At 44.6% G+C, this 11,007-nt stretch overlaps 1 long non-coding RNA gene across 1 annotated transcript; it reads left to right on the plus strand.

Moving 5' to 3' along the window:
- The first annotated feature begins 347 nt into the window (after positions 1-347).
- Positions 348-10,669, plus strand: LOC120309088. Its single transcript, XR_005556997.1, has 4 exons — positions 348-425; positions 1,358-1,451; positions 1,974-2,149; positions 10,330-10,669. It is a non-coding gene; the product is annotated as an uncharacterized LOC120309088 (long non-coding RNA).
- Positions 10,670-11,007: the final 338 nt, after the last annotated feature.

Raw genomic sequence — 11,007 nt, forward strand, 5'->3', positions numbered from 1 at the left:
ATTGTGGGGCTTATGTTTTTATAAGGGGGTGGAGATTTTTATTTCAATTTTTTTTTCATGAGGGATATAATTACACTATCTGGGCTGGAGAAAATAGGGTGACCGCCCTATTTGTGGATGATCCACCTATGGATGATCCAGATTTTTCCTAGAAGGGTGAAAGGAAAGAAGATTGCAGATCTAGGGCAAGTATTTTTATACACACATACTGTCCTGTCCAAGTGTGTGGATCTAGAGTAACTGGCTTCTGACATTCCAAATTTATATTAAAATTCAATTTGACAGTTAAAGATTACTTTCCCAAATGATTTGCAAGTAACTCACATGAAACCTATGCTTTCTTCCAGGGCTGAGGCTGGTCTTTGTTCTTCTGGGTATTCTAATAGCAGTAAAGCCTCAAGAGGCAGATAACCTTTCTTTACAAGGTAAGGTCTTTCACTTTAGAAATGCTTTTTAAAATAGAGTTGGAATGTCTGTAGAGGTCTGCCTGTGTCCGCATTTTTTGTAAAAAATCATTTTTTTTTCATCATTTAAGAACAAGCTGCAGGAACAAATGTGTTTTGATTGCCTCCATGTGATCAATTCACTGCAGCAGGAAAAGACATGATTATTTAAAGATAATTTGCTAATGTTTGAACCAATGCAGAAATTCAGTCTGCATTTCCTTTCTTGGTGGAAAATATCCCTAAGGCAGTATTTCTGAACCTTGCTGGCTATAACATCCATGGATTTCATCTCTCAATTGTGTGGCTGCTATCCTGATTATTTTGATCTCCCTTGCAGAGAACTCTCATTGGAAGCAGAAGTTTCTAGTGGTTGCCAGGATGATGTCTGTGCATCATAGCATCTCTGTGAAAATGATGGAATTGGTACATACCAAATCACATGAATGCTGAATCTAATTTATATCATTTGCATGAAAGCATACGACACATGGGCCATCCTACATTCCCTACATCAACACTCATGTTTAGAGTCTATTCCAAATCTTTGGTGGTATTACAGTATAGAGAAGGACCACCAAGAGATACACACCCTTAACAACCTATTACATAGGCATGACCTGTGTAAGCTTTTCCTGGTAGATTTCAGACACACATCCATATCATTAGTAACTGACAAGGTTTAAAGTACTATGTGAGCACAGAGTCAATTTTAATAGATGATTACTTAAAGAAATATATATTGATATCACAACAGGACTTCTCCAAGCTGGTGGCTTCTAGATATGCTGAAATGCAACTTAGAATTCAGGTTATGGATCAAGTTAGTGAAGCTACATTCTCATTAGTTTGTTTTTGTGGAATTTGATTGAAGTGTTTCCTTCAACAAAATCCAAACCAAGTGTCTCTTTTAGACATTGCAAAGAAACTGGAAACTCGATTCCTTCTGCAGAATGTGGAAGAAGCCAAGAAATTAGTAGATGCTGCCTATGAATATACCTAGAACTGGTAAGATTTGCACAAAAGTTTCAGGCAATGTGCCATTTTGTTTCATCTAGAAAACATGGCTATTTCTGCCAGTTACAAACTGATTTAAGTATTCCAGCTGTTCCTGTTTTTATTCCGTATCTTTATTGTGCATGTTTTGCTACAGCTTTTGTATTGTGGATATTTTTATTGTTCATTGTGATTGTGAATCCCATGGTATGACATTGATTTGGCAGCATACAGTTGGAATAAAAATACCAACAGGCATGCCTGCCCATCATTAGAGGCACAGAAGCCTTGCATACTGAAATCCATTTTAGGCAATAGGAAGAAATCAAAGGGCGAATGATGACATGAAGAAATGTAAAGTATTAGATTAGGATTATGAAGCCCTCGTAGTTCATCCCTAGATTTCATTAGATAACATCAGGCAGTCTCTGCCTCTCAAGTTAGCATCTCTGGCTGGGTCATTGTAACAGACACTTTGTGGGAGGAAAAACTTTTATTCTGCAGTATTGATATAGGTATTTTCTGATTCACCAGGTTAGAAGAAAAACTAAGGAAAGAGACAGTACGCCCTTCAGATATCCTAGTGTCTTTCAGACGACCTGTAGGAAAAACTCGGTCGCATGTGAAAGCTGCTCAATATAGGCTGGTGGCCTTGGACCTCTTGAAAGAGAAGCTGCAGGATGTATTTCCTCAGGAATTCAATATCACAGGTATTTTGCACCTTTGAACGAATACACAAACCAAAAGTAAAGGTAAAAGTTTCCTTGTCAGTTGTGTCCAACTCCAGGGCACGGTGCTCATCTTCGTTTCTTGGCCGAGAGAGCCAGCATAGTCCAAGGGCATTTTCTGTGGTCATGTGGCCAGCATGGCTATATGCCAAAGGCACACGGAATGCTGTTATTTCCCCACCAAAGTGGTATCTATTAATCTACTTGCATTTGTGTGCTTTCAATCTGCTAGATGGGCAGGAAAAAGTAACCGTAAGTAACAAAAAAAAGTAACCAAAAGGAAGGAAAATAACATGCTGGGTTTTCTTCCATGCTTAATTTACATTCTTTGCTATTTGCACATCATAACTTCTGCAGTGGCTTAGCTTACCACAGACAAATCAAAACTAATGCTGGGTGTTTCATTTTGAAAACTCCAACCCCAATGTTTATAGTATAAGCTTTTAAAATATCAAATGGTGCTCATAAGTATTCAGCCTCACGCATTAGCATCTCATGGAAACTAGGTTGTCCTTTAGCATTTGTCCTTCTCTAGTTCTTGTAATACAGTTTCCCTACTGGAAAGCAAACCTATATGAAGGAAAACTCTGTAGGAAAATACATCCATTCCTGAAAAGATATATACAGAGGTGCACTACAGATTTATTAGGGAAACTGTTTGCAAACATTATGTGCATTTGTCAAAATTGTAGATAAAAACTGTATGGTTTGGGAAAATGTGCAAAAGAATGCATTAAAAGTTGACTGCAATCTATTTTTTTCTAAAAAAAAGATCTCAAAGTTGTAGAAGAATGAGATGAACCAAATATGAGGAACTGAGAAGAAACTGAATTAACAGATTTACCCATTCATTTTGACCGCAGAGTACATGTACATTTCTTGGCCAATCATCTTCAAAGAGGAAGCAAAAGAGATTTTTTTTTTAAATCTAAGAATTTAATCATTTTAGAAGTCAGTTGATGATTGGGTGGGGGAAACCAAAAATGACATGGATAATGATTGCTTGTATTAAGCTAATACTTTATATGGAAGCATCTGTCTTCATAAGAATTTCATGGGAAATCTTTTCAGAGAATGCTTTTGATTGTCTTTTTTTCTCAAATCTCATCCTATGCACCAAGAAGACTCTTTTGTTTTCTTTATCATTTTCAATAGTTTTATGATGTGTTATGTAGATTCAGTTGCATAATAATGCATGAGACTGAATTAAAACATTGCATAGAGCCCTTCTTTAAAAGAGATGGGAAGTTTAGAAATATGAAATATAAACAAAAATAAACAAATCTCTGCAAGGTATGGCACAAAGAAACCTTAATGCTGATATACCTGTTATTCTGGACCATATAGCTCTATGTAACCCTAACTAGAGAGCATGGATCAGTATGTTAGAATATCTGGCAGTTATTGGGTTAAATGCTAGGTATGTTGATGGGTCAGTGGGAGGAGTCTCAAAAGGTCATTGATCATTGGGAGACTTCCTGGACACAAGCCAGATGGGAATGCCTTTGTTCATCCAGCCTCATGTCTCCTAGCCACACGGCTTGGGGATCATATGCCAACATGTGATGCTCAGGAAGAAGAAGAGGGGAAAATTCAATATCAATTTACCTGTGGAATAAACCAATATTGCAAATATACTTCTGGACGTATCTCTACGTAAATGTGAGTTATTGTTTAGAATTCCCAGAATAAAGTGATATTTTCTGTTTATTCTTCTGAGTTATCTATCTGTTTGGATTGGATGGAAAGCAGTCTGTTCTGTCTGGAACAGAATAGTAAATTGATATGATTAATTCTCCTCTGATCTCCTGCAACAGTTTGAAGGAAGAAAGTAAACTTATTAGTCTTTCTCTACATCAGCCCTTAAGGAAGTAAAGCAGATATTTTCTTGCAAGTAGTAATTTGATGTGGCTAATCTCCTTCAATTGCCTGCAAAAGTAATCTCTGGGATCAGTCTCCCACTAAAGCCTGCAAAGCAAAGTCAATGTGTTTGTTCGGCAGACAGTGTTTCAAAGGTGTGATTCAGATGCATTGTTTTGCTAATTCGCTGTTAACTCTGCAAGTAGCCACTGCATGACAAGGTTTACTTGCATATTGACAAGCCTCTGCTGGCAAGGATTCATTACCAGTCAAATTCTGCATGCTAGCCAACGTTTTAAGGAAAAGTAAAAGTTATAAAGTGCCTTGTGTCTGTTTTTAAATGGCCTTTGGATCTGTTTACAAGCTAATGTTTAAATCAAAGAGATACTGTGATGTTTACCTTACTAAGTAGAAAAGGAAAAATCCACACTCTTATTTCTTGCATGTAAAGTCTGACTTCTAACACCAAAGAGAGCGGCATAGGGCCCCTTCGAGGGCTATAAAACGGCAATTAACTCTCAACCGAATGCTGTTTTCTTAGTCCACTTGCCCTAGCAACAAGTCACTAAGGAAAGCAATTAACCTCTTCTCCCAGCCACAGCACCGGTGGAAAGGCTAAGCTCCCCTCTCTCTTAGGAATGCTTGGAATTTCAGCCAGTGTTAACAGAATTAGAAGGCACCCAGACTCCTTGTGATGGCAGGACAGACTCACTATGAAGTGAAGCGTATTGTTGATTCTAGAATGTTTAAAAGGAAATTGCAGTATTTAGTACAATGGAAAGGATATTCGTTGTCTAAAGCCATTTCGCTGAAGTCTAGCGATGTGAAAGCTGATAGACACTGTTATGTCCTGAGCCTTGCAAGCAGGCTCGGGGCATTGCAGGTGGTCCCGGGCAGGTGCAAGCTGCCCGGGACCAGACAGGCTGTCGCCAGTGCTTGTGCATATGCGCAAGTACTGGCACACGAAAAGTAACATATTGACCCGGGAAAGTCCTATAAAAGGAGGCCGCGGGTTTTGGGCGTTTGCCGCCATATTCCAATGTAAGCTGAACTGAAGAATAAAGGTTTCCTGAGAACTACAACTGCTTCTTGTGTCTTACCATTTCGCGACGGACTCAACACTGGCGACGAAGGTGGGATGCCTTACATCGGAAAAGAGAAGGTGTAAGCTTACCCGAGTGAGTCCGGAGCGGCAGGAATGGCGTTGACTCGGCAGCTACCCGCCAATCCAGCATGCATTCGGGGGTAGGCTGGCTGATAGACCCTTCCTGATACGAAATGGCGAAGATTGGAAGGCTTTCGGAATTCGACGTCTCATATCCAGAGAGGTGGGAGTCCTACGCAGCCAGAGTGGAAAACTACCTCAAAGTGAACCAGGTGAGGGAAGAGAGCTTGAAGGCTGCCACCCTGCTGTGTGTTTGGGGTCAAGACGCATTCGAAATCGCGGAGAACCTCGCAGCACCTGTTCCTTTAGAGTCTGTCAGCTACGCAGATCTAAAGAAGTTACTGAAGGAGCACTTCCAACCTAAGATGTCTATCATCGCGTGGCGCCACATCTTCGAGCAGAGAGATCAACGACCCGGAGAATCGGCCAAGGAGTACATCGCCGCACTGAGGAAAGCCGCCAAACATTGCGAGTTCAAGGACCTCAAAGAACGATTGAGGGACCGGTTCGTATGCGGGCTAAGGCATCGAGAGTTGCAACAGAGACTTTTCGCCAAGGAGGACTTGTCCTTCCAAGATGCCTTGAGAGAGGTCACCGCAGAAGAAGCAGCGGGCGGCGCCATCAAGAACATGCGGCCGATCAGAAACAGCCCAGATGCTGCATCCGTGCACCAGGAAGAAGTCCAAAGGAACTCCGAGGAGGATCCGGACGAGGAAGTGGACCGTCTCCACCCCACAAAGGAAGGAAAACCAAGAGGAAGCTCTTCAGCTCTCCCCAAGTGCATCGGTTGTGGAGGTCGCCACAAGAGAGCCGACTGCAAGTTCCGCTTCGCTATCTGCCGGGCGTGCGGAAAACAAGAACACATTGCAGCTGTGTGCCTGGGCCGCCAGAAGGTACAACCTCAGGAAGAATTGTGCCTGAAAGGTACCAGGGTCCCCAGCCAGAATAGGGTGGGGTTTTGCGCTTCGCGAAGAAGCATCTACAGGACAGGCACACACAAGCCCATTAAGAAAAAGCTGTCACTTAAGGTGAAGCTACAAGGGTTCCATTAACTATGGAACTGGACACGGGGTCTGCACTTTCGATCATTTCTATGCACACATTTAGGAAGATTTGTTCTGGTAGTGGAACTCAGGCCAAGCTGAGGCCTTTTGATATTGTGTTAACAGACTTTCAAAACTCCAGAGTGTGTGTTAAGGGGGAGGCCACCCTTAACGTACAGTATAAGGATTTTGAAGGTCCACTAGACATATTAGTAGTAGGGGGTGAACGAACGAGTCTCATAGGACTCGATTGGTTTGAGGCCTTGGGAATACACGTCACAGGGCTCAACAGCCTACAAACACTCGACCTACAGGAAGTCTGCAAAGAATTTGCAGATGTTTTCAGCCCCCAGCTGGGCACGTTCAAAGGACCTCCTGTGTCCTTAAAGCTAGACCCCACTGTCACTCCCATTAGAATTAAAGCAAGAAGGGTCCCTTTTGCTTTAAAGAGTAAAATTGACACTGAATTGGATAAACTGATCCAACAAGGAATTCTAGAACCAGTTGACTCCAGTCCATGGGAGACCCCCATTGTCACGCCTCTTAAGGCAAATGGGGACATTCGCATCTGTGCTGATTACAAATGCACTCTAAATAAGGCATTGCAGCAACATGCCTACCCTGTTCCTGTGGTCAGTCATATCCTGGCCTCCCTCAAGGGGGGGCGCGTTTTTGCAAAGCTTGACCTAGCTCAAGCATATCAACAGCTGCCTGTTGATGATGACGCTGCTATAGCTCAGACTATTGTGACCCACAGAGGGGCTTTCAAGGTAAAGAGACTTCAATTTGGAGTAAATGTCGCTCCTGGGATTTTCCAAAGCGTAATGGAAAACACACTACGGGGTATACCAGGGGTTTGCCCCTATTTTGATGATGTCTTAATTGCAGGAGACTCCACACACATTCTAGCTGAAAGGCTAAGGGCTGTCCTATTACGGTTCAGGAAAACGGGACTCAAACTCAAGAAGGACAAGTGTAAAATTGGGGTGCCTTCTACTGAGTTTCTGGGGTTCAAAATTGATGCTGCTGGGATTCATCCTGCTGAATCCAAACTAAAAGCCATTATGCAAGCCCCTAGGCCAAAGTCTAAGGCCGAACTACAGGCTTTTCTGGGTCTTCTGAATTTCTACAATTCCTTTCTTCCACACAAGGCTAGTGTAGCTGAGCCTCTTCACAGGCTATTAGATAAACAGGCAGCGTGGCAGTGGTCACAGACACATGAGGCAAGTTTCAACGAGGTCAAGGCCTTGCTCACTTCTAACAGTGTACTTGCTCACTTTAATGAGTCCCTTCCTGTGTGCATCGCTTGTGATGCTTCCCCTTATGGGGTAGGTGCTGTTCTGAGCCACCTCAGGTCTGATGGAACTCAGGTTCTAGTTGCATATTACTCCAGAACATTGTCTTCAGCTGAGCGCAACTATGCTCAAATAGACAGGGAGGCCTTAGCTGTTGTTGCAGGAATTAAAAAATTCCATGATTTTTTATATGGTAGGCATTTCACGGTCTTCACTGACCATAAGCCTTTGCTGGGACTGTTTACCACACGTAAACAAACTCCCCAAATCATCTCCCCCAGGATGCTCAGGTGGTCTATCTTTTTGTCTGCATATGATTTTTCCCTACTTCACAAGCCTGGGAAGGAAATGGGCCATGCTGATGGCCTCAGTAGATTACCCCTGCCGGTAATAGAGGCTGACCCCGCACCAGCCATCAATATTCTCTCCATTCAAGCCTTGCCCGAGTCCCCCCTGAATGCCAGGGATGTAGCCGCTGAATCAGGCACAGATCACACACTTTCACGTGTCCTTTCTTGGGTTTTGTCTGGATGGCCTGAGCACTGTCCTAGTCCTGAGTTTCAGAGTTTCTGGTCTAAAAGGAACGAGTTGTCCACCTCTCAGGGTTGTCTGCTTTGGGGAAGCAGAGTTGTCATCCCCACCTCAATGAGGACTAGGGTCTTAGATTCCCTCCACGAGGGTCATCCTGGCATTGTTCGAATGAAGGCTCTTGCACACAGCCACTTGTGGTGGCCTGGTGTAGACAAAGACATAGAAGCTAAGGTGCATGCTTGCCACCTTTGTCAACGCTCACGCCCTGAAATGCCCCAAGCTCCTGTGCATAGATGGGAGGAAACACAGTCTCCATGGTCTAGGGTGCACATTGACTACGCTGGGCCCTTTCAGGGTCAATTCTTCTTGGTCCTCGTTGACAGCCATTCAAAATGGCTTGAGGTTGTACCTGTCTCTTCCACCACCACTGCAACGACTATTCAGGTACTGAGGGGGATTTTTGCTGCACACGGGCTCCCAGACATCATTGTGTCTGACAACGGCCCTCAATTCACTTCCTCCGAATTCCAAGGTTTCTTGCAGGCTAACATGATTCGTCATGCCACTTCTGCACATTTCCACCCGTCCACCAACGGTATGGCTGAACGCATGGTTCGCATTACCAAGGACGCCTTGAAGAAGCTCACCTATGGGGACTGGCATCACAGGTTGGCTGACTTCCTCCTTTCTTATCGCACCACACCGTCTACTTCTACAGGGAGAAGCCCAGCTGAACTTCGTTGGGGGCGCAAACTGACTACCAAGCTTGACCGGTTGCATCCGGACAGACTGCCTCCTTCTGTCTCACACCCCAGGGAACCTAGGCAACTACTTGTGGGTGCCCCGGTTTGGACTCGTAATTACGGGCCTGGTCATACATGGGTCCCCGCATCTATATCCAGGGTCACAGGTCCTCTATCCTACGAGGTATCCCTGGACAACGGTCGTGTCCTGCGTCGGCACATTGACCAACTTCGCCCTAGACGGGACCTTCCCGCTGAGACTCCTGGGTCTTTTCCAGGGGGGGAGGGGGAGCCCTTTGGGCAAAGGGGGGGGCATGGAATGATGCCCATCATCAATGGGGAAGCCACAATCAGCCCATCCCGAGATTCCGCAATTGCTCCCAACAGGAAGTCATGGAGCCCAACTAGAACCCAGGCATCAATGCCTACTCCAGCCAGGGAGTCACCCCGGGGGCATGATCACTTCTCACCCGCATCACTCAGTACTCCAGTCAGAGAGAATACCCGGGAGCATCCCAACAATCCATTCCCTGCAAGAGAGCTGGCACACACTCCTCCTAGTTGGCCTGACTTCAACCCTGTCCCTAGAAGGGGGCAAACACACAGGGAGGTGGTCGAGGAACCAAATCCCGACTACAACACCTCTGACTACACTCAGGGGACAACTGAGTTTTGGGACAGTACTGAAACCCACACAAGCCCGGACACAGAACGGGATTCAGGGGATAGACAGCCTCCTGACAGGTCTTGGACGGACCTAGGAGGTTCTACAGAAACGCCCAACAGTGACAGTCACTTAGAAGGGCCAGAGAGCCTACAGCTAGGCGGGACAACTAGGTCATACACTGGAAGAAGCCCTGGCCTGACGAGCCCGGTGGGCAAGCAAGCAGGCCAGGCATTGGGGCACGGTCCTTGGGAGGCACCAAGGCATGATAAGGGAAACAGGCACACGCCACCCCTCAGTCAAGGGGCACCTGCCAGACACCCAGAGCTTAGGAGGTCACAGAGAGCAAGGAAATCTCCTAAGTACTTAGAGGACTACATAACACTACTAGCTAAAAAGAGTCAGTAGAAGAGTAGGAACAATGGGGGAGTAGAGCACTGCATTAAGAAAATGGGTTGTTTATTATTATGGCATTGGTCGTAGTTTTAGCCCAGGGGAAAGGGGTGTTATGTCCTGAGCCTTGCAAGCAGGCTCGGGGCATTGCAGGCGGTCCCGGGCAGGTGCAAGCTGCCCGGGACCAGACAGGCTGTCACCAGTGCTTGTGCGCATGCACAAGTACTGGCGTGCGAAAAGTAACACATTGACCCGGAAAGTCCTATAAAAGGAGGCCGTGAGTTTTGGGCGTTTGCCGCCATATTCCAATGTAAGCTGAACTGAAGAATAAAGGTTTCCTGAGAACTACAACTGCTTCTCGTGTCTTACCATTTCACGACGGACTCAACAGACACATTACTAGGTTTTATAAGAAACACCCTAACAAACTGAGGCAATCCCTAACCTGTGCTTTTGTTTATATTACAGAATTTATCCTTTTTGCAAGAGGGGTCAGATGTCAACGCTGCTAACATCGGATGTTTTTGCATTGACAACAAATGGAAATGTAGCTATCTTTTACCTTTTGCTTTTAGAGTTAGATGATGCTGGGAGGGGGAATGTGAGCGAGAGTCCAGCTAGACATAACAACGCTGGACCCAGTGTGAGAGACAAGGTTATTGTAACCAGAGCTGATAAGAAATTGGCGGGCTGGAGAACGGGAGAGGAATCCCGCGCTTCATGCTAATTGGGGAATGTGATTTAGCTTCATGCTAATTGGGGAATGACTGTTAATTAGAGGAGGGAATTGTGCTTTGATACTATGTGCTCAGGGGAAGGGAATTTAATTTTTGGCTTCAATTATGGACTGCCGATGCTATGCTACTCAAAATAAAGATTCTTTAAGGTAAACAATGCTTCGAAGTTCTTTGAAGAGTTTTATCTGTCGGAATCACGACATAAAGTTGCTGATCTTAATAGCCATCAACACCCCAATCAACATCTAAAAAGCGATGTACAACAAGCACCATATAAATACCACACAGACAATAGCTGAAAGCACAGAGAGAAGTTCCTAGAAGATGGGCTCCATCACGAATCCAAACACTCAGAAAAGTAAACCTCTGAACTAACCCAGAGTGGATCTTGCATTTATCTGAACTCTTA

The sequence above is a fragment of the Crotalus tigris genome, unplaced genomic scaffold (genome assembly GCF_016545835.1).
Source record: "Crotalus tigris isolate CLP2741 ecotype Arizona unplaced genomic scaffold, ASM1654583v1 scf7180000017987.690289119674:8195010, whole genome shotgun sequence".
In the NCBI taxonomy this organism is placed as follows: Eukaryota; Metazoa; Chordata; class Lepidosauria; order Squamata; family Viperidae; genus Crotalus; species Crotalus tigris.